The sequence below is a fragment of the Protopterus annectens genome, chromosome 1.part1, assembly GCF_019279795.1.
Source record: "Protopterus annectens isolate FY-2018-M chromosome 1.part1, PAN1.0, whole genome shotgun sequence".
Classification (NCBI taxonomy): domain Eukaryota; kingdom Metazoa; phylum Chordata; order Ceratodontiformes; family Protopteridae; genus Protopterus; species Protopterus annectens.
The window spans coordinates 1,434,894,746-1,434,919,099 of NC_056726.1; the positions used below are offsets into that span (position 1 = coordinate 1,434,894,746).

At 41.0% G+C, this 24,354-nt stretch overlaps 1 protein-coding gene across 1 annotated transcript in view; it reads right to left on the reverse strand.

Moving 5' to 3' along the window:
* LOC122816369 (deleted in malignant brain tumors 1 protein-like) overlaps positions 1–24,354 on the reverse strand; it is a 785,349-nt gene that overhangs the window by 547,581 nt on the left and 213,414 nt on the right. The window lies entirely within an intron of this gene.

The following is a 24,354-nucleotide window of genomic DNA, read 5'->3' on the forward strand; positions in this document are numbered from 1 at the left end:
AGTGGACAACCTTGTCTAGTGCCATTAGTAATCTGAATGGGCTTAGATCTTTTTTTATTTATATACAGATATGTGCTTGAGTTTGAATAAAGAGTTCTGATCATATCTAGGAAGGTTGTGGGTATGTTAAAAGCGATAGGGTGGAGAAGAGAAAGTCCCAGTTTACCCTGTCAAATGCTTTGGATCGTCTAGGGTTAAGGCATATACGGGTTTTCTCTTTTTTGGTAAACTGGATAAGAGAGTCTAGTGTTAGTGTATTGTCCCATGTATGTCTATTGGACATAAACCCAGCTTGGTCAGGTGATAGTAGGTGTGGTAGTACCAGTTTAAGTCTATTGGCTAGGATGGCAGAGAAGATTTTGATATCAACATTTATAAGCGAGATAGGTCTGTAATTGTGTGGGTCTGTTTTTTCTTTATTGTTTTTAAGTAGCAGGATTGTTTTTGAGTTATTCCAGTGTATGTCTGTAATTCCATGTTTTATAATAAAGTTAAAAACTTCTAGGAGGATAGGGGCAATTTTTGGGTTAAAGGTCTTGAAAAAATTAGTAGTAAAGCCATCCGGGCCAGGGGATTTGCCTAATTTGAGTTTATTAATGGTGGTTTGAATCTCACGGATAGTAAATGGAGCTGATAGGGAGGATATTTGATCCTGATTAAGAGATGGGAAGATGATAGAATTAAGAAATGTAGCCATCTGCGGATTGAAGGTGTTGTGTTTGTTGTTGCTATATATGTCTGTATATATGTCGTGAAAGAGTTTAATAATCTCGCAGTCTGTTCTGTAGGTTTCCCCTTTATGTTGCAAGATGGAGATTGTCGGAGCACCGCTATTGTTTTTGAGTATTCTAGACAGGGTTCTAGATGGGATTTGTGCCCACTCAGAGTATATTGCAATTTGTTTTTGTTCATGAATCGAATAGTTATATAAGTGTATCTCGCAAAGTTCTTTATGTGCAGCGTTAATCGATTCTTCTAGTTTGGGGTCGGGGTGTGTTTTAAATTCTCTTTCCAAGGACGCTAGCCTTGAAGCAAGATCAGATTCTTTCCTTTTATTAAGTTTATTAAAAAATGTAGCTTTACTAATCAGATACCCTCTTAGTTCGGCCTTGCAGGCCGCCCATTGTATGTCAAGCGCTATTTGGGAATTACCAAATCCTGCGTATAGTTCAGATAATGTCTTATTGATTCTCTGTACAACCTCTTTATGTTTTAGTAGGTTATTGTTAAAGGACCAATTCTTGGGGGAGGGATCGGATGCAAAGACCATCGTAAGGGAGATTTTTGCATGGTCAGATAATAGCCTAGGTTCACACCTCAGTGTGATCTTGAAATTAGAGAAGGATTTAGAGATTAAGAAAAAATCTAAACGTGACCATGATTTGTGGCATTGAGAGTAGAAGGTGTACATACTGCTTTTAGATGGATCCGTACCAAAGACAATTGTATCCATGAGATTATAGTCCGACATTAGTTCTTCCAGAGCAGTAGAAGCTTGGGAGTTATATGAGGAGGAATTGCTGGTACGGTCTAAACTGGGATTTATGACTGCATTCCAGTCTCCTCCTATAATAAAGAGGTGGTTTGAGAATGCTAAGGATATTATAGATTTCCATGAAGAAGATGTGTTGTTGAGTGCAGGGACCATATACGTTCAGGAATAAAACGGGTTTGACGGAATTCGGCACTATGGATGTAAAATAACACCACCTACCAGATTTATCAGACTTGCCTTCTATGATAGTGCCCTGGAATTGTTTCTTGATTAAGATTGACTCCTTAGAGTTTGAACTATCACCCCCCGCTATTATAGTCCTAATCCATTTTTTGTTAGAAGTTTTTTCCCAGCGTTCTTTGGGTAGATGCGTCTCCTGTAGGAAACAGATAGTAGCCTGAGATTTAAAAAAAAGATGTAGTATTAAATTTTTTTTCTCAGCGTTCTGAAGGCCTTTAACATTCCAGCAGTCTACTTGCCAGCTACTGAATTCCTTAATTTAATTAGTATTATTGAAAGGTGATATAAATGGGAGGTTATTGTTATATCTGCACATATAAGGGTTTGTTTAGAGAGAATTATTTTTGGGTATACCAGAAGGAAGAGAGCTTGATATTTCTTTAACACTGTTTCTACTAAGAAGTTATCATTGCGGTAAGGGGTAGCCCACAGCTTCTTCAAACTAACCCCAGTGCCTATCCACCCATACTCCTTATATGAAGAAGTATATAAACACACAAACACAAACCTAACCTTTACTATACATATGTACAAAATATAACTTTTCCAAAACATAACCTACCTAGATTACTTACAACACCACCCACTGAGCTTCCAAGGCTATACTTTATGTAATATGCAGTTTGTATATCTTGCGGCATGGTCTGTGGAAGGGTAGGGTAGCATACAAGGAAAAATATGACTACATGCCTTTTACAGGGAAGTACACCCTCGGAGGTACACCGTTTAACAAGTATTCTGAGTACCTGAAGAACTATAAGTATTTAAACAAAAAAGTTTTGATGATGATGGAGGTGAGTTAGTGACTCACATCTTGCTACAGACGCCTTTAGGCTCAACAGTAGTAGAATTTAGCACACTCAAGTGATGCAAACCAAAAAACATTTGTCTGAACCATATGTTTGTGTCTAAAACTCTTAAACCACCAGCTTGTTATGATAGTATTATATCATCCCCCATAAATATAGAGAAAGGGAAGGAGGGGGATCGGTTAATTCAACTAAGTATTATAGTTAGCTCAATAAACGATCAGCTATTCTCCCATCAGGGTACGTGGCCTGAAGATCTAGTTGGTTAGATTAGGTAGAGTCACTTGTCTCAGCCACAGAGCCTTACACACTTGGAAAACATAATTTTACACTCCTTGGATTTAACACCTTAACATAGATCCCGATCTGGGGTCCGTTTGCAACCCTAGACTATACTGTGTGCCTTATGTTATAATCTAGTGGGTTACCTGCAAATAGAGCTGTTATTATTAGCCCCACAACCATACTAGAGAAGAAAACAGTAGCAGAGGTCAAGAAGCGACTAAAGATATGACTAATGGTGCTAGAGGACAATAGAACTGAGGCTTGAACAGTGATGCTTGTGCATAGTAAACAAGTGTTGCTCCCTCAGGGAAGGCATCCCTGGTATGGGGGATAACCCCTACAATAGGCATACTATGCATACAGCAGTCCCATGCATATTTAGGTTACTAAAAAAAAAAAAAAAAAAAAAAAAAAAAAACAGTGGTATTATTGCTGGGACTGAATTAAGAGACCAGTTCAGATAAGCATCTAGCTGTTATGTCATGTGTGGGGTAAAAAACTGTATTGACATTCATTTACTATAGTGTAAGATTCATTGACATCCTATGCTCCCTCCTAGCAATGTTTCACTTTTTTTAACAGTATAAACAAGACGTTGTATTATCCGCATTCTGACCAGCAGTGTTATTGGTAGACTTAGCACTGGTAAATAGCCAGAGAGTTGCAACCTTCGTAAGAGTTGTGTAGAATGTGCGTGCTTGTCAGGAGAAAAGGGTTCAAAGTTTGTGCTAGGCAGGGTGCAGTGCAAGGATGAAGATTTAACAGAAGCTCCGTACTTCATGTGAGAAGCAACAGGCAGCTGGCGACTGCATCGGGAGGCTGATTCATCCATGTTAGTGAGTTTTAGGAGTATGGCTGCAGATGCTTGACAGGGCTTTGCTAGACTTCAAAAAGTGGACACCAGTTCCAAGGAGCCACGGATACTTAAGGATTACGAAATGAAGATCAACAGGAACCCACAGCGCCTGACGTTGCGCCTTGCTAGCTAATAACTGATTCAAACTGGTAGTTGAAGACTCAGTTGTTTGAGAGGTTGTCAGTGTGTCTTGTACCGGAGAACATTCAGCCATGTTGGACTGGGAGTTAAATGTCTCCTTATGCGACGCAGGCTGTGAGCTAATCCTAGTGTCGCTTGGATGTTGCAGGTGTATCCAGGTGTTACAGTCAAGTGGGACCCATATGGAAACGACTGACTAGAAAAACTGTGCCTAGCTCCACGTGATAAACGCTAGCAATTTAAGAAGTCCATTAAAGATTTTTAGCAGGTATGTGAAGGAATATTTCTTCAGTCGGATTGATATTTGAGGATTAATCGGGTTTTGAATAAGTCCATAAGAGCAAAGTTCTGATCGGTTATCTAGCTAGGATAATGAGTCGCTAGCAATATTGTTGATTCAGGATGTGGGATCTTTGTTGAAAGCCTTAATAAAGGCTGTTTTGCTTGATGTGATTATTGACTGAGTATCTCACTTCATTGTTATGAAATATTAAGTTGTTAGGGTAACGCATTTGGGCGAATGTTTCTTCTGATTAAATCTCAGAACGGAGCCAGTTTTTGTCTGTTTTCCTTAATAGTTGCTGGTAAATCTTGCGAGAATGTAATTTTGTGTTTGTTCCAAATTAAGGATTTATGTTTTTTTGCTGCATTTAATATTTTTTGTGTTACTTGGAAATTGAGTAGTTTGACATACACTTGACGGGGGTCTGTGGTGTCTTGCCTTCTCCGGAGTGCTCTGTGGGCTCTTTCGATGGTGATTTCAGATGTCTCACCATCTTTTTGTAGTAGAGACTCAAAGATTTGCTTTGCAGTAGTGATTAAGCTTTGGTTGTCGTAGCTCTCAGGAATACCTCTAATTAGGATATTGTTTCTCCGACTTCTTGCCTCTAGATCTGTTATTTTCATTTGAAGTTCTGTTATCACTGTAGACTTAGCAGAAAGATCATCAGTAAGAGTTTGTATTTGAAACTCATTTGACTGTATTTTTTGTTCAAGAATGCCCACTCTTTCAGCAATCTGAGTGACAGATTTTCCAATGGTTGAGAGTTGTTCCGAAAAATTCTGGATGGCTGCATGTATGGGTTGTAGGGCCTGTTTTAATTCAACCATGTGGAAGCCAGTATCCTCAGTGGTATTAGAAGTGTTTTTGTTAAGATCCAGTTGTTGTTTATTGGTTTTTTGCCTTTTTGAGAGGTTCTCTTTTTCTGGTGAGAAGATTATCAAGACTTAGCTTTTGTTGTCTGTGTCTCCATTGATATAGAATCACTTGAAGGTTTTTGCTGTCTGGCCATGTGGTCTTCAGAGTGCTGCAGCAGATTGAGGCCTTCTAGATCACAGTAAGTACAAGATTTAGAGAGCTGATACAGAATATAGAGATGAATTTAGCTTCTTTCAAAAGCTGTATGTACTGGGTGGTTTATCTTTATGCTACTAGCGTCAATTCCTTTGTTCCGTAGAGCATCCCGAAACTCCGAGAGATATAAAAAAGTAAGATATAAATAACTGAGATAGGGAGCTCAGTGTAGATGCAGTTCACCAGGCGGCCACCATCTTGGAATCCGTGTCAGTGTCAATCTAAAAAGTAGCAAGTTAGTATCATGTCTGGAATGCATGTAAGCTCTTACAAAAAGATATTTTTTCACACATATTACTGACCTACAGATGCACAATCATGGTTAAGTGTCACTACGGTGTATCAGTAAATACAAATACAAAGATGCTCTTTAGCCTCCCTGCAGTTGCTTTGTGTGAAACTGATTGAACATCAGTAGCACATTTATAAAAGGTGAATGGCATAACACCAAATGCTGTTTATAGTAGGAAACTATTGCCCGTGCAATTTCTAAGTGTGCACTAGCAACAATTCCTTTTTTTGGTAGAGTTCACCCTTCTTTGAGTTGGTATGCTCATGGACTTGCTGTATATAAGTTGTGGAGTATAGGAACAAGCCCCCCATATTGGGGGATACAGGGGGTCTTGTCCCCACCACCTACAAAATACAACTAAAACTGATTTTTTTCTCACCCTTCTATATTTCAGACTTTTTTTGTCCATTCAACTTGTCAGCTTTTGCAAAATTAGTATTTCATAGTAGAACTGTGCTTTGCATTGGATTTTGTTGGGAGAAGTCTAAATGAAAATGACGGCAATCACTTGCCTTTATCTTGTTGACCTGCTGTTGACCTGCTACTGTCCAGAAAAAAAATTGTGAGGCTTCTAGTCACTCCCTTTTTCCATTTCCATTGGATTATGAATTGCAAAACCACCTCAGTAGCACAGTACACTTTACAATACTTCTCATTTGCATCTCATTGTTTTTCATGCCTTGTACATTAGCATAAATGGCCTCTGTGAATCATTACTTTGCTATCCTTATTTATAAGCATGAGGAATACACATATGTTTGCGTAACCATCTATGAATACCGCCTTATGTGCCTTATTAATATTTCCATTAATAACTTATCCTTGATAGAATATTTATGGTATTTCATAGTATCAACTAAAAGCTTACGTAATGCTGCATATGTTATGATTGATACTTGCTGTCTGCCTACTATCACTTTGTAGATATGTATAACTGTTTAGTAATTAACTATGAGTGTATGGAAAAATATCAGATTTATATGAATATGTCAGGCATTATGTAAATGTATGTTTTGTAGAACAATATTTCACATGCCCAGTATCCCTAGTATTCACGAATGGCTCCTCAGGTCAGTGGGATGCTCTGTACTTAAGGAAATCTGGGTTATTTTCCAGAAATATTATAAATAATTTCATATGATTATAATTATATTAATAACTTCAACCAGAAGGTGTTTCTAAAGTACTCCAGTGTATCAAGTGAAAGCAAAAACAGTGCTGAAAAAATCTATGTACTTATAGTCAGTGTCCAGATAGCACTGCTTTGCAGTTTTTAAATTTATTTGTCCATTAAATATGCAAATATTCATGCCATTCATGATTATGCAAATATCTCAAAAGAAGGTGACATCTACAAAATTGCTCAATAGCAAAATGAAAAGCCCATCTGCTTGAACAAAAATAAAGTACTTGTACATTTGTGAAAGTTTTGTTTTTGTGAGGGATTTTCCTTCAAAAGGCATACATTTGGAACTAGCCTTCTATAGCAGGTGATAGGGTGAGCTTTAGCAATGAAGAAGAAAACAATTTCACTGGGAAGTTATGAAAAAAATGAACAAATAAAAGGACTTCAGAAGACAGAGGGGATAACATGAAATAAAACCAACCCCCAGATTCAGCAAGCCCTGCACGGTGTGCAGGAACAGTGCAGGAGCTCCAGGAGGCAATATGTCCACTGTGCGATCCAGGAATAAGCTTTAGGGATGTGCATGAGTGCTCCTGCACTATTCCTGCATGGACACAGCTTCTGTATGCACATTATCCCATTTGCAGGTGAAAACCATGTAAATGAAGTGAATTTGTTATCCAGGAAGCTGGCAGCCGGCTGTGCAGTACTAGTGTTAGTAACCGAGTACATTTCTGCAAACGACAAAATGGAGCCATGACAGCTCCAAATAAAGGGTGTATATAATGTGTACAGCATGCCAAAGGCCAAATATATGGCCATTGACATGGAAAACAGTTTAAAAAAATAATAACTTTTATTTTTTTTTTAGCTGATTTCGGCTGTTTAAACATAGGGCAGCTGTGAGCAAACGGGATTGGGAGAAAAATAAAAATAATAACCTGAAATAAGCATTCTAACCAAAATCACTATTTTTTCATTATACTCAATGGTAGGCAGAAGACAGCATGCCCTGTGAATAGTGGTTGCTAAGGGGGGGGGGGGCTCAGTGTGAGACCTGTAACTATGCATCAGCAGGCAATCCTATGCAAATGAGGTGAATGATACTGAATCCCAGATTTCCCCTCAATGCTAGTCAGCACTCAACAGTGTAAGTGCAGAAATAGCTTGGTGCAAGCCTAGGAGTTAGCTGACATCATGGGGGGAGGTGTCAGGCATACTGTAAGTGGATTGGAGCCCTATGGCTCGGGTTTGCCCTTAGCTTAGCAGAGCTAAGCAAGAAGGTGTGTCTGCAGCTGCCTAGCACACTTTACATTGCCTAAGCGGGTGTGCGTGCCGCGCACTGGGTTTTAAAGGAAAAAAAAGTAAACCAGGAAATAGCAGCTCTGTGCACATTTGAGCACTGTGTTTGCACGGCACGCCCCTGGGCTTAAACAGGAAGGCAATGGGAAGGGAAAACAGTAGTAGGAAGGTAATCAAGGAGAACTAGCATAGCTGGCAGGTGAAATGTATCAGAATCAGTCAATTACACAGGCAGCAGACCAGCCCAGCCCAGAACACTACAATAAACTATGCAAATACCTTTCCCTCTGTTTTTTTTCCCACATACTCTACACCAGCGGTGTATACAAGTGGGGAAATTTTAACAAACAAAAACAACAAAATGATAGGGGCTGCAGTAGCTATCATACATTAACATGTGTAAGAGGCTGAGGGTGGTGAGGATGTGAATGCTGTCGACCAACGCAGTGTAGAGATGGCGAAGAGTGTACAGACTGAGGGTAACCTACTAGGGGCTACATGAGATAGAGATAGTGGTCCACTATAGGGTGGACAGGGGCCTCCTACAGCAAATTGTTGAGCTGTGCTGGCCACGCCTGACACACAGAACTAACAGAGGGGAACCCATCCCAGTGGATACCAAGGTATGTGTAGGCCTAAGAATACTAACCACAGGTACCTTCCAAAGGTCAACTGGAGATATCATGGGGATCTCACAGGCATCAGCATTCAGGGTACTCCACCATTTCCTGGATGCCATGTTAGCACATGCCAGTAAGCATGTATATTTCCCCAACACGCGTGAGGCGTTGGCCAGCAATATGTGTCTTTTCCACCAAATAGCAGAATACCCTGAGGTAGTGGGTGCTATAGACTGCATGCACATATGCATCAAAACACCACCCGATGATCGGGGTAGTGTCTACATCAACCGCAAGGGCTTCCACTCCATCAACTGCCAAGTCATATTCGGTGCCCAGGGCATTATAATGAATGTGTTTGATGGCTGCCCTGGAAGCTATCATGATTCCCACATCTGGCATCTGACACAGCTGTACCAGAGATTTGCCAATGGGGTCATCCCTTATGGTCACCTAGTGGGGGATGCTGGTTATGCACTGGAGCCATGCATGATGACACCAATCAGAAATGCACACGCACCCGAACAAGAACTCCATAATGAGGCCGATGCACAGACTAGAATTATAATAGAGCGGGTGTTTGGGATGCTCAAGCCACAGTTCTGGTGCCTGGATGCATCCAGTGGAGCCTTGCAGTACTCACCAGATACATGTACTCAAATTGTCATTGTATGTGCCATGCTACACAATATGATCCTGCGGAAACAGCTGCTGCAGGAACAGCATTGGGCAGGGCCACACAGCCCCCCACCATTGCCAAGGCCTGCACAGGCACATAGTGACTCAAAGGAGGAACAAACTGAGCCTGCCTCAGTAGGCAGAAGGAGGTGTGCCCAGTATGCCCTGGCCTTGGCAAAGAGGCAACATATAACATATACACTAACATGGTAGGGACCCAGGGAGTAACACCTATTCCTGACTCGCACATACAGTAAAAGGGATGCCAACCATAACACTACCTGTGCTCAACCATATATAAGGAGTGTACTATGTGCATCCAACATAGGCAGCCCTCCAGCACCATCCTCAATACTGGCACACCCACAAGGTAAGTCACTCTCCTTACCAATTGCTGAATGTTGTAGTATGTCTTGTTACTTGTATCTATGGTATGGATGTGAGCATGCAAGGGAATTGGGTGGCTGAATGGTATACCAGCAGATAGCAGACACCTATAGTGGCGGCATGAGATCTGTAACAAATACTGGGGTCACCATAGTAGCCAGTACTACACATGGTGACAAAACCCACTGCAGGAAATGTGCCGTGCCACATGTGTGTCCATATGACACACACATGCCAGTCAGGGAGGTTCACATACCCAACAAAAGTCTCAGCCAGTAGAACAGGTGTAGACAAACACAAAGGCTGTGCTAAGGCCTCTGAATGATAACTATGCATACCCCCCCCCACCATGCCTACACAGACAGACTACACCAGGTCAGGCAGTGGGATGTTAGTTCTGAAGGGTAAGAAGTCAGAAACTGATATGTAGATCAATCAAACCTAAGACTTGTAGTACACTGATATGCCTCTAGTCAGCATGATAGGTTAGAATTCAGAATGAAATGGAGCACCTGACATACCAGTACAGTCATAGCAAATGTGTACAAGTGTTAGGTGTGCCCCTCATCCTATGTAGAGATGTAGAAACCGTCAGGTTTGCCCCCACAATCCTATGTATAAATGTAGAAACAGTCAGGTGTGCCCCCCCAATCCTATGTAGAAATGTAGTAACAATCTGGTGTGCCCCCCCAATCCTATGTAGAAATGTAGAAACAGTCAGGTGTGCCCGCCAATCCTATGTAGAAATGTAGAAACAGTCAGGTGTGCCCCCCTCAATCCTATATAGAAATGTAGAAACAGGTAGGTGTGCCCCCCAATCCTATGTAGAAATGTATTAACAGTCAAGTGTGCCCCCCCAATCCTATGTAGAAATGTAGAAACAGTCAGGTGTGCCCACCCCAATCCTATGTAGAAATGTAGTAACAGTCTGGTGTGCCCCCCAATCCGATGTAGACACGTTGTAACAGTCAGGTGTGGCCCCCAATCCTATGCAGAAATGTAGTAATAGTCAGGTGTGCCCCCCTCCAAGCCAATGTAGAAATGTAGTAACATGTATGTGTAGGTATAATACCAGTGGAGCACAGATGACCTAAGGTGGCCAAGGTAGTAGTATAGATTGCAGCATTTGTACAATAGGCAGGTATGCGTGTATTAGGTTGGTGTGTGTTTCATATTGTGTGAGAGTGGTCAGTATGTATACATGGAGAGGTTTGACCTGGTGGCCATTGTCCAGTACTGCCGATAACAGGGCCAAGTTCTCACAATTGCAGTGACAAACACAATGCTCCCCAGTATAACATATTCTAGCAGTAAGCCATTGTAAATGTATGGAGGTAATATGTGTCACCATCTGAAAGATGGACATGGCATGACCGTTGGGCCAGATATACAAGCAGTACAGAGGGGAAACGTACCCCAGACAGACAGTGAATAATGTGTAACCATGAAATGGACACAGCCTTGGAATTGTACATACAGATTTGCATCCCATTATCTGGGCTTGTAGTAGGGAATATCAGTATTGTCTGGCCAAACACTGGCAGATCACAAAGGTCATAGGAATGATGTATTGAGAAACAGCTGATGCCCCTGCACAAGCCAACATAAGTTGAATGCCCCCATGCATATCTGTGAGTCAGATGCAAGTAGTGTCCATAGCACACATGCACTCAGCTCACCCAACGCGTTTATATCACGTTATCGAAAGCTGAAAACACCGAACATTTAATCGAACCTAAATAATCTAAAGCACACAATATCGAACATTCAGAACAGCAAATTTTTTCCCTGGGAAAAAATTTGCAATTCTAAAACACATTCACACAATACAGGCACACCAAAAAACAGCAATCCACATACTTACACTTAAAATCATACATCTAACCCTACACTAAACTATACAAACACTACTCTCTATCCAGGTTCCTTAACCCAACCCTAACCCTAAGGTCCGTCACTATCGCGCACTCACCTCACCAGCACCCTAACCCTAACTCATGTAACACGCACCCTAAACCTAACATCCACACAATCACACACTTGCCTGTACCCCGATAACTTTCCACCACAGTGCTAAAAATAGCGAAGCTATGGAAATGGACTACTGAATAATTTCCCTAGGAAATAATTTGATGCTCTGAAGCTTCGCTATTTTTAGCGTTCGATACATAGTGTTCAACATTGTGGCATTTGATGTTTTCAGCTTTCGATAACGTGATATGATCCCCACCCAACCACCATCCACAGGTACTTCTCCGGTCTTATCCATGCTATTGGGAATGAGTACAATATGACCACCACCTGTGTATGGCAATAGTGAAAGAATGCAGCATGCAGTGCAGGTGTCCCATGCAGATGTGTCCCTAGCTGTAAGCAGCACCCTGCCAGCATCCACACCATCTGATCAATACTGACAGAAAGTATTGGCATGAACACCTAGCACACCTACCTGTCACCCCAGGGAAATATACATGGTTGACAATCTGGTACTGTAGGACTGACAGAATGCAACGGCCTGCTACTGCTGGCCTGCAACACTAACAACTGGCCTACATTCTTTTGCCAAAAACCTACGTCTCACCCATACTGCCTATGTTTGTTATGCCATGGACTCCCAAATAACAACATAACACAGTCCACATAACCCATATGCAAAGCCATGTGGACAAACCACAATAACATGTCCACCATGTCCCACAGCATAAACTGTGGACCAACACCAATACATTGTTGTGATGAGGTGATAACTATAGGAAGGGAAACAGAGAATGTTTGCATAATGTATGGAAGAGGATAGAATAATGGGGGGGGGTGAGAGCATGGGCAGCATGGAATGTATGAAGTCCAAAACACAGCCATGTGCACATACTATCCCTGGCTGCAAACACAAAAATGGGTGGCTACAAACCTGCCCATACACCACAATAGGGGTAATGTCCTGACTTATGATCCCTGCCTCTGGGTAACCTGTGTGAATCTGTTCAGCTGTGAGGTATTGCCACAGCAAGATAAGGCCATACTGTCGATGATGGATGTACAAGTATGGGATCCTCTGCCACCACTGTACCAAGGTGCTGAACCAGTTATACAGACCCAGCAGCAAGTGTCTACAGCTTCCCCTCTAGAATGGTATTAGTTTGCAAGAATATGTAGGCGTTTGACCACAATACCGGACACAGCTGCATTTATCCTGTGTTCCCCAGGACATCACTGCGAGGAAAAATGTCTATCTGACAGTACCTGAGGGCATAAAACATCACAGTGTATAATGCTACACATGTTTAAATATCTCTGCTAACACAAGGACCATGTAGCAGAAGTAGCACTGACACAATTACCTACAGTACCCACTATCCCTTGCCCAGTTTGAACCCATATTGCCAAGTGATCTACAGATATCCTGCAGAAACAGTTTGCTTGCTGTAGGTGTAGAACATAAAAGTCTGTACTGGAGTAAAATCAACCTGGAATGGATCCACACATTCAATACAGGAGGGCATACTGGGCATGCTACCACACTCAGCGAAATGAAGGCAATGTCAGACAACAAAATACTGAAATGTCATACTAGGCATGCTCAGACACTTAAAGAAATGAAGCTCATGTCTAGCAACAACAGTGGACCATACATATCTGACAGTTGCAGATGTTAGTGCAGACACTCCTCAGTATGCACCAATCATGCTTTGCACATACATTGGATAGGAATACACACACATATATCCCAGGACAACACACTATAATATGCCAAAAGTACAGATACATAGATGTGAGGAAGAGAGTGGCAGTGACAAAGAGCCTTCATCATGAGGCCTGTCGCACCCAGCAAACAGCCAAATGGCTACAACCACATGATGTGTAAATGTCACTCACGGTATAAATTAGCAACTGGTATCCCTCAGCATTATAGAATCTGTGTTGCTAGTGATAACTGTGTCTACCTCTAAATGAATGGGTTATGGCCCATGCACATACACTGCCCTCCCCATTACCCTACTATGGCAAGCCTGCTGATGTCATTCACTTTGACAAACACCTTTGGGGAAGAAATTGCCCAATAACCTCTGTGGTGTGTCTTATAACTCTGTAAGCTGTAGTGTGATAAATTAGTTAGGTTGGAGTTCTAATCCCAGACATGGCAAGTGTGTGGGTGGGTGTCAGTCTGTGTAGGGCGCAATGCTTTTTAGGCTAGTCACACTCATTACAATTCAAATGCCCTACTTTGGCAAGCCTGCTGATGTCATTCACTTTGACATACACCTTTGGGGAAGGAGGAGCCCAATAATCTCTGTGGAGTGTCCTATAACTGTATAATGCTGTAGTGTGATAAACTAATTAGGTAGGAGTTCTAATCCCAGACATGGCAACTGTGTGTGTGTGTGTGTGTGTGTGTGTGTGTGTGTGTGTGTGTGTGTGTGTGTGTGTGTGTGTGTGTGTGTGTGTGTGTGTGTGTTTGTGTGCGTGTGTGTATGGAGCAATACTTTTTTGGCTAGTCATACCCACTAAAATTCAAATGCCCTACTTTGGCAAGCCTGCTGATATCATTCACTTTGACATACACCTTTGGGGGAAAAAAGTTGCCCAGAAATCTCTGAGGTGTGTTCTATAACTGTGTAAAGCTATAGTGTGATAAACTAGTTAGATAGAAGTTCTAATCCCAGACATGGCAACTGTGTGTGCATATGGGTGTGTGCCTGTCTGATTAGGGTGCAATGCTTTTTAGGCTAGTTACACTCACTATAATTAAAATGCCCTACTTTGGTAAGGCTCCTGATGTCATTCATTTTGACATAGACCTTTGGAGAAGGAATAGCAGTAATATCTGTGGTGCGTCTTATAACAGAGTAATGCTGTAGTGTGATATAGTAGTTTGGTAGGGGTGCTATTCCCAGACATTACAAGTGTGGATGTTTGTTTGTGTAGGGAGCAATGCTTTTGAGGCCATTGACAGTCACTACATCCTCCATTGCCCTTCTTTTGCAAGCCTGCTGATGTCATTCTCAGTGAAATACACCTTTGTGGAAGGAGTAGTCCATTAATCTCTGTGGTGCATCCTATAATAGCATAGTGATGTAGTAGTGCTGTATGGATTCTATTCCCATGCATGACAAGTGTGGATGTGTGTGTGTTTTTTTGTGTAGGGAGCAATGCTTTTGAGGCAATTCACAGTCTCTACATCCTCCATTGCCCATCTTTGGCAAGCTTGCTGACGTCATTTCCAGTGAAATACACCTTTGGGGAAAAAGTAGTCCAGTAATCTCAATGGTGAGTTCTATAACAGCATAATGCTGTAGTGTAATATAATAGTTCAGTAGGGGTTCTATTCCTAGACAAGGTAAGTGTGGATTTTTGTGTGTTTGTGTGTTTGTTTGTCTGTGTAGGGAGCAATGCTTTTGAGGCCATTCTCAGTCACTACATCCTCCATTGCACTTCTTTGGCAAGCCTGCTGATGTCATTCCCAGTGAAATACACCTTTGGGGAAAGAGCAGTCCAGTAATCTCCATGGCGTGTCCTAGAACTGCATAATGCTGTAGTGTGATAAGCTAGTTAGGTAGGAGTTCTAATCCCAGAAATGGCAACTGTGTGTGTGTGTGTGTGTGTGTGTGTGTGTGTGTGTGTGTGTGTGTGTGTGTGTGTGTGTGTGTGTGTGTGTGTCTCTATTTGTCATTTGTATCCTGTGTAGCTGTGGCTGTGAATGTATAACAACTGGACTCTTTGTGGAGCTGGTTTTGCAAATTTCTTATATGGTGGGCCTTTAATATGTCACAATGTCCACCTTACAAGAATAACAGATGTCAAATAGATGAGGGGCTGGGGTGCCAATCCATACCCCTACATGTGACGTCATGGCCTGGCAAACAAAGGATGCATGGATCATGCCATCCCTAGCAAAACCAAAACTCACTCCCTTAAGAGAAGGAAACCAGTCTGGTGGACCTCTGCCATAAAGAGGTTATACAATAAAAAGAGGAAACTAGTTCAGAAAAAAAGCAAATCCCAAGAAGGAAAGACATCCCTGATCAGTATCAGTAAGAAACTAAGGTCCCTCATAAAATCATCCAAGGCTAACTTCGAAAGAAAAATTGCCAAGGATTCGAAAGATGACCACAAAGCCTTTTTAGCTATGTCAAGAATCTAAGTGGCAACTCACAGATATGCTCTGAGCTAGTGCAAAATAGCACAAAATATACTGAACCTACTGATATTGCCAACATCCTGGCAGATAGAGTCAGTGCAAACTTCACCCCCCTCTCACCTCCAAAAGGGCCCACAACAATACTGGAAAAGTGTAGTGTCCCAGAAATCACAGACACACAGGTGAAAACAGCCCTTTCAAAAGCCAGGAACATAGCATCAATGGGGCCAGATAATGTCCCGGCATGTGTCTTGCACAAACTAAGGAACAAACTAATCCCCCAGCTAAACACGCTGTTCAACCTCAGCCTCTCCACAGGCTATGTGCCCATAGAGTGGCACACAGTGGCGGTTATTCCACTCCACAAGGGAGGGGCCACAACTGACCCTGGTAACTATCAGCCCATGGGCCTGACTGGCCTGGTCTGCGGGGCTATGGAGCGCATCATCATGAAGCTCATTAGCAGGGACATTGGGGACCTCCGTGCACTTGACCCAACCCACTTCAGCTTTGTTAAGGGCAGATCATGCTTAATAAACCTGGTTGACTTCTTTGAGACAAGTCACCAAGACCATAGACAAGTGAAAGGTGGTTCACACAGTCTGCCTTGACCTCGCCAAGACATTCAACACCATTGCTCACTCAGGTATTATAGAGAAACTCACCGGCCTGAGAATGGACCCCTACGTCACAGGATGGGTTGCCAACTGGCTTACAGACAGCACTCACGCGGTAAGAATAGCAGGCTCCAGGTCCGACTCTAAACCAGTCACAGGTGGTGTCCCACAGGGCTCGGTCCTGGGACCCCTACTGTTCGGCATGTGCTTCTCAGAAGTACAGGCAGACACAGGAGGACTATGGTTAGCCAGGTTCACTGATGACTGCAAGCTGGGAGCCATAACTGACTCTCCAGCTGACACGGACATCCTCCCGTGGGGCCTTGCTGAGATGGACACCTAGTGTCAGAGTCATGGCCTCGGGCTAGATGCCAAGAAATATATGGTCATCCCATTTGGGAAAAACAAACCCCCCACAAATTACCACATAGATGTTAGCCCCCTTAATACAGAAGAGGTGATGAGAGATCTGGGGACCTAGGTGGATAGTGGTCTCTCCTTTGACAATCATATTGCCAAAGTAGTTAGAAAATACTATGTGGCCCATCTAATTACTAAAGGGTTTGCATCTAGAGATAAGGAGGTTATGATGCCCCTCTACTTGTCACTTGTCTGACCCATCATGGAGTGCAATGCCCCATTTGGGGTGTACCTCATGAGACACTTCCAATGGCTGGGGGGACCGCAGAGGTTCCTCACCGGGAGGATTACTGGCCTCAAACATATGTCCTATGCAGACTGACTGAAAGAACTCTGGCTGTACTTGGTGGCATGTCGCTTGCTCAGGGGTGGTCTCTGCCTGACTTGCAGGGCTATGTCCAGCTCAGAACTGGAGGACATGTTCCACCTAAAGAAATGCAGGTCACTGCAAGCCAAGTGCTCTAGTGAGCTAAACCTCACCATGACAGTGGATAGAACATGCTGGAGGGATAAATTCCTGTCACAGAGGCTCCCCATGCTTTGGAACAAAATTCCTATCTACAGTAGGCAGAGCCCCTCACTGACACTCTTCAAGAGAAACCCTGACGAGTGGATGGGTAGCAGAAAATACACCCCTGGGATCACTTCATTGGCTCTGCTTGACAGAGGCTCAGTTAATTAACAATGGGGTGGCGAAAGCCAACTCACTCTGGCTAGGCTTATAAATGGCCTCGGGCAGATAGCCTAGTACCTACCTATGAACCTATGAACCTATAAAGTAAGCAACCCTTGTATTATCCAGAGAACACTCTCAACCCATGTCTCATATGCAAACACACTTGCCTAGGCAACAACCACTTTGTTGGTAGTACCCTGTATATTGCCCACAGATAGTAATCATGGTGTGATTGCAGTGGACTACAGAGGGCATAGCACCCTGTCCCTTCACTACAATAGGCACATAATTGCAGACAGTGCACCTTCACTATGTTCCCCACTGGACGCCTGCAACTGTGGTGCCATCAAATGTGACCACAAAGGACATACCATGCCTTAAACACATGCTCTGTATGGACAGATGCCACTGACACCAGGGAATACCTGTCTCATGCTATCAATGTATTTAAATAAGTTTTCAATTCATCCACTAGATGGTGCTATTGCTGTTTTTCTAAGATTTCCTATGTAGGCTTTTATGAATGAAAATGGTTACTTTAATAGTTTTAGCTTTAGGTCTCAAAGTTGTTTTTTTTTATAACAAAATTTGCACATCAGGTCATATAAATGAAATCAGGTTTTGCACATTCGTATATTTATATATGTATTTCAGTTTTGTAATGCAATGAATATGTTAATATGTGTTTTAAACCGTATGTATTGTATTGTATTAATATTCATGAGATTTGTTTAGTTTAATGTTGTGATTGGTGTAAAGTAATTCAAAATCTTATTTAAGGATGGGTTCAATTAATTAAGTTAATTTGTATCTGAAGAAGTTCATATGAACAAAAAACGCCGTGAGATAGTTAAGCGTTTTGTGTGAATTTTTGGGAACTGTGTTTTTGTTGGATACATTGAATCGTTTGGCATTTTACCACTCTTTTAGGCTGCTGGTGCTTCTATTATTCTATTTGGTTGGAGTTTCACTCCCTGAAGCACGTTTATCTCTGTTGTGTGGTTTGGTGCATCTTTCTTGAGATGGGGGAGCCGGTTATGAGTGCACAGCCTGATACGAGCAAACTAGAGGATGTCACGGATCTCAGAAGTGCTGCGGTTGAGCTAACCCAGGCTGTGAGGCTGCTTAATAGTAGAGTCTCATAGTTGCTTTCTGCAATTTCGGCTTTTTATTTCCTGGTAATCAAGAGATGTTCCAACCAGGGAATTCTAATCTATGTACATCAGACCCGAATGGGCGTGGCTTGGAGGAAAATGGAGATGGAGGAGAAACAGCATTGTTTACTGGTATTCCAAGTGTGTCTGAGACTTTGGACAATAGTGAAAATCATGTGGATACTAATTTGCAGGCTTCCCTGGGTGCGAGACCTAAAGAAAAAGACTTGTCAGCCATGGCCAGCATACAGGTGACTGTAATAGCTTTAATGATGGTACTCGTACTAAAGACTCATGTAAAGATTTTAAATGGTAGGAATGGTTACAATTTGACCAGTATAACAATATTAATGGAGATATATTTAGTTCTGACAAAATTAATACATACAATGATAATATGAATGTGATTTATGAACTGATGTTTAAATACAAAACTATTTATTTAGACAATATGTATTTAAAGAAGTGTCTTTCATTAGAAATTGTGCCTAAGGGCCTTAGAGTATATAAATACCCTAATAATATTAGGGAAGAAAGTTTGGGGATTTAATTAAAATTTTTAACACTTGTGGGTTTTAAAGTGATCATTAGAGACAATGAGGTAGTAATGGAAAACCATTTCAAACAAATTGAGGAACTGAATGAAAAAATAACTAGTGATTTAATGTTTACAGTGGAAAAGAAGAAAGAAAAGTATTTCAATGTTAAGAAAAGTATAGATGATAAATGTATTCATATTTCTAAGTGGAAAAGTAGGAAAATTGAAAGGCACCTCTTAGAATATCAGGTATATAGATGTTATCCAAGGAGGGTGATGGGGGAAAGACTCTGTAAAGCAGTATTATTCTGATGAGTCTAATGAATACAATGCACATCATAGATATATAAAGGGGAGGGGGGAAACACCTGGCCCTTATAATGAGATAGAATATAGAAGGTTTAGTAGGAAGAATAATGAAGGACAGAATTATAACAATAAGAGTCACAATAACGTTTCTGAAACTGAAGTTTTTAACTTTGACATCAGTGACCCTTTAGAATTTCCTTACTTGAGGAGATCAGAGAGAATCCGGAACAAGACAATAGTCCGATACCAGTACAGAGTGGGGGGATAAGTAGTTTTGGAGGGGAAGAAGTGAACAGCAGTGACAAAGAGATTTTTAAACATAATGAAAATGTTTATACTTATCAGAATTTTAGCATATTTAATTATACTAGTTTGGAGATAGATATTCATTTTTTCAGTTATTTATGAAAGGACTAAAATTTGTTCCAATAAAAAAGTGATATTAGTAAAGTGTTAGTCGACCTTAAGTTGTTTGTGAGGAAAAAGAATTTTGAACTTTTATATGGAGGATATAAGAAAGAGCAGTTTTGTGGGAAGGAACTTAGAAGGAAAAGTGTTTATAACCCAGTACTGCACCCACAACTTAGAAATTTTGAGAAGGTAGTAGAAACTGAGTTGAGACAAAAGCTTAGTAAAACTAATGTTTACCCAAATTTAACATGGAATGAGAGGCAGTTGCTTAAGAAACTAAGTGAGAACAAAAATATTAGAGTTATGAGACCAGACAAGGGTGGGGGTGCGGCTATCATGGATAATATCACATATGTAGCTAAAATGGAATCTATTTTAGGAGATGAAGAAAGATACAATAGAGTATCAATTAATGAAATTAATATTGCCTACTCTAAGATTGATTTGGCACTTAGAGAGTTATACCATGATGAGCTAATCGATAGACCCACCTACAATTTTTGTTCACTGAGAAACCAGTGGTCTCTAATAATTTTTGGGTAGTCAAGGTTCATAAGAACATCAGAGACCTATAGTTTCAGTTAATGGCTCCAAAACTCACTCCTTAGCTAAATATGTGGACTCCAAGATTAAAAATGTATGGATGGAGTACGATGGGTTTCGCAAGGATTCATTGGATTTTTTAAGAAGTGTGAATCCCAACAGTTTTGAACAAAATATTATTTTTGTATTAATAGATATTGTTGATTTATTTTCCGTTATTCCCCACAATATAGGGATGGATTTGTTTTTAGAAGCTCTACTTGAGTTTAACAAATACAATTGGAAGGAAATTATAGTCATTATGGAATTACTTGAATTGGTCCTTAACAATAATTTTGTAAACTTTGAGGGTGAAATTTTCAAGCAAGCTAAAGGCATAACTATGGGGGCTAGTTGTGCCCCCAGCTATGCAAACATTGTTTTGAACACGAGAGAAAAAATTCCTATTGAACTCAGAATTTAAGGACTGCTGGTGTATTTATAAAATATACCTAGATGATTTATGCTTCTTTTGGTTTGATAGTGAAGACAAGCTAGTAGAATTTTTACAATGCATTAATGGAACTACTGATTTTTTGAAGTTCACACATAAAATCACCAAGGAAGAAATAAATCATATGGACGTCAATATTTACAAAGACTATGTTAGTAAGAAGTTTGGCTCTAGAGTGTACAGGAATAAAACATTTTCCAACTCGTATTTATATTACACAACTGCCCACCCTTATAAGCAAAAAATAAATTTGGTAAAGGGGCAATTTATTAGAATATTCAGGATGACTACTAACACTGAAGATTTCAACAAGGAATGTCTTAATTTAAGGCAAATGGTTTTAGATAGGAAATACCCAGAAAGTATGTCAGAATAAGTTATGAGGCAGGTTCAGAATGGTAGATCTGATATATTTAGTCCTATTTTAGGAATATACACCTCTGATGAAAATAGGACACAAATAGAGGAAGGTATAGAGAAGGGAGAAAACCAGTTCCGTGGGGCTTTTGTCTTAAATTACAACAGTGATTCAGGGGTAATTAAAGAAATAATCAATAAGAATTGGAATTTGTTCTCCAATTTTTCGGATCTCTCAAATATTTTCAACCAGTTATTTTTCCTATATGAAGAATTAAAATATCAAAGAAATTTTGGAAATGAATGTTGTGGAAAGGGTAGAGTATGGAAGAAAACATGGCACATACAAATGTGGAAAATGAACACAATGTAGCCATGTTTTCATTGGTGAAAATTTTACAAGCTAGGAATAGACTTTTGACATGTAATTCCTTTATCAACTGTGACACTAAAGGAGTCATCTGTTTAGCAATTTGTAAGAAATGCCCATCCTTCTATGTGGGGAAAACAGAGAGGGCTCTAAAAAGAAGGGTATACGAGCATATGTATGATATTTGAAACAAGACCCCAATAATGCTTTATTTCAACATACAAAAGTTTGTAAGTAAGATTCCTTCATGTTCTTTTTTCTTGAATGTATTCCACGTGACCTCAGTGGGGGGGATTGCGAAAATAAAATAGAAATGAGAGAATTATACAGGGAATTGGTTTTGGAAACCTGTAGACCTCCGGGACTGAACGCAAATGTGCCTATAGTCCCTATTTTGAAATTAAGGTTGGCTAGGCTTTGATGGGGTCAAATGTTATGTATTTATAATGTTTTAGAGTTTATTCTAACATTCTGATGTATTTGAGAAATTGCTTATATTTTGTTTTATATAATATTTTATTGATTGCACATATTTAAATAAGTTTTCAATTAATCCAGTAGATGGTGCTATTGCTGCTTTTCTAAGATTTCCTATGTAGGCTTTTATGAATGAAAATGGTTAATTTAATAGTTTTTAGCTTTCAGTCTCAAAGTTTTTTTAATAACAAAATTTGCACATCAGGTGATATAACTGAAATGAGGTTTTGCACATTCTTATATTTATATAAGTATTTCAGTTTTTTAATTTAATGAATATGTTTATACGTGTTTTAAACCATATGTATTGTATTAATATTCATGAAATTTGTTTAGTTTAATGCTGTGATTAGTGTAAAGTAATTCAAAATCTTATTTAAGGATGGGTTCAATTAATTAAGTTAATTTGTATCTGAAGAAGTTCATTTGAAAGAAAAAGGCGGTAAGATAGCTAAGCAATTTGTGTGAAATTTTGGGAACTGTGTTTTTGTTGGATATATTAAATCCTTTGGCATTTTACCACTCTTTTCGGCTGCTGGTGCTTCTATTATTTTATTTGATTGGAGTTTTGCTCCCTGAAGCACATTTATCTCTGTTGTGTGGCATGGTGTGATTGCAGTAGACTACAGAGGGCATGGCACCCTGTCCCATCACTACAATAGGAACATAATTGCAGACAGTGCACCTTCACTATCTTCCCCACTGTATGCCTGCAACAACTGTGGTGCCAATCAAATTTGACCCACAAAGGACATACCATGCCTTAAACACATGCTCTGTATGGACAGATGCCACTGACACCAGGGAATACCTGTATTATGCTATCAATGTAGGTGCAGGTTTAACCTGGTGTTCATTACCAGTTCCCACCACATGAGACCAGGGCTGGCACATCTGACAATAACAATCTGTCAACGCAACATGGGCCAGACACCCCAGGTACAGTTCCACATGTCACTGAACATGCATGTGGGATGAGTGCACATCCCAGACACTGTCCATGTTGTGGACTATAGAATGCATACATGGCAAGCATTGCTCAGCACTGGCCACACACATTAGTAACCCAGGTGACTGGGCGGTGAATACAATACCCACCTGTGTGGGCCAATCCAAACACTACACCCCTGAGCCACACTGCAGACCATTGTCATGTGGCCTGATGCCAAGGTACAGCCTTCTGGCACAGTCAACCAGTACACACATGTGAAGCAATGCACCCATGCATGTCAGTACTGGCACCCTGTGTCTGTGTGGAGTCTGATGCTTTCGACCACATTCACACTCACTACAACTCCCATTTTCCTACTGAAGCATGCTGTCTGATGTCAGACACCTTTCACATACCCTTTGCCCATGTAACATCCGGATAACCCCTGTGGTGCATGTGATACCTGCACATTAATGTATTGTGGCAAACTAGCTAGTTAGGAAGTCTATTCCTGACCCTGCCAAGTGTGTCAATGTGTGTGAGTCCCTGAGAGAGTGTGGCTGTGTTGATGTTGACACCTGTTCATGTGGACAGGCACATGTACTACACCTACCTTATTGCTACTATATCACTGTTGCAGATGTCATTCACCATCAGATTTACCTTTGGACAGCTCCACAGCATGTAAGCTATGTGGCGCATGCAATAACTGCATGTGATAGCAATACATTGCCAGTCAGGAATTTGCAACCCTATACTGGTAGGTGTGTGACACAAACATGCTTAAGTTTTACTCTCGCACCCCGTCCCTGACTTACTTTGTCTCTGTCTGTCTCTCTCACTCCCTCTTTGGTGGATGTGGAGAAGTACACCTGCTTTGCTTAGGCAGCAGCTTGTGTTTTGTAAGTGATGCTCATGATCAGCTGATGGTCTTTGCACAAATTGCAGTCCCCCTCTAGCTGATTGCATGTGTAACAGCTGTGGCAACATTCCCATAGCCAGTTGCATGGAAACACACTTCAATATCTAGGAACATCATGTTGGTGTTGGACCTTTTTATTCACTGTGAGCAGGACCTAAATTTGGTGTTTGGCAAACAGCATCACAGATGGTATTGGGATTTGCCTCTAACAGCATACACTGTGGAAACAGGCCAACAGACAGGAGGGGGATGTGCCAGACATGACTACAGAATGTAAATGTTGCTCTTCTGCATTTGGAGTAATGTTGGTTTAACGGGGCGTGTGTGGATATGGCTGGTCTACATGATGTAATACCTGTCATGACAGTGTTACATGTTTGAGGAAACTCCCATCTGTACCGTTAGCAGCAGACTG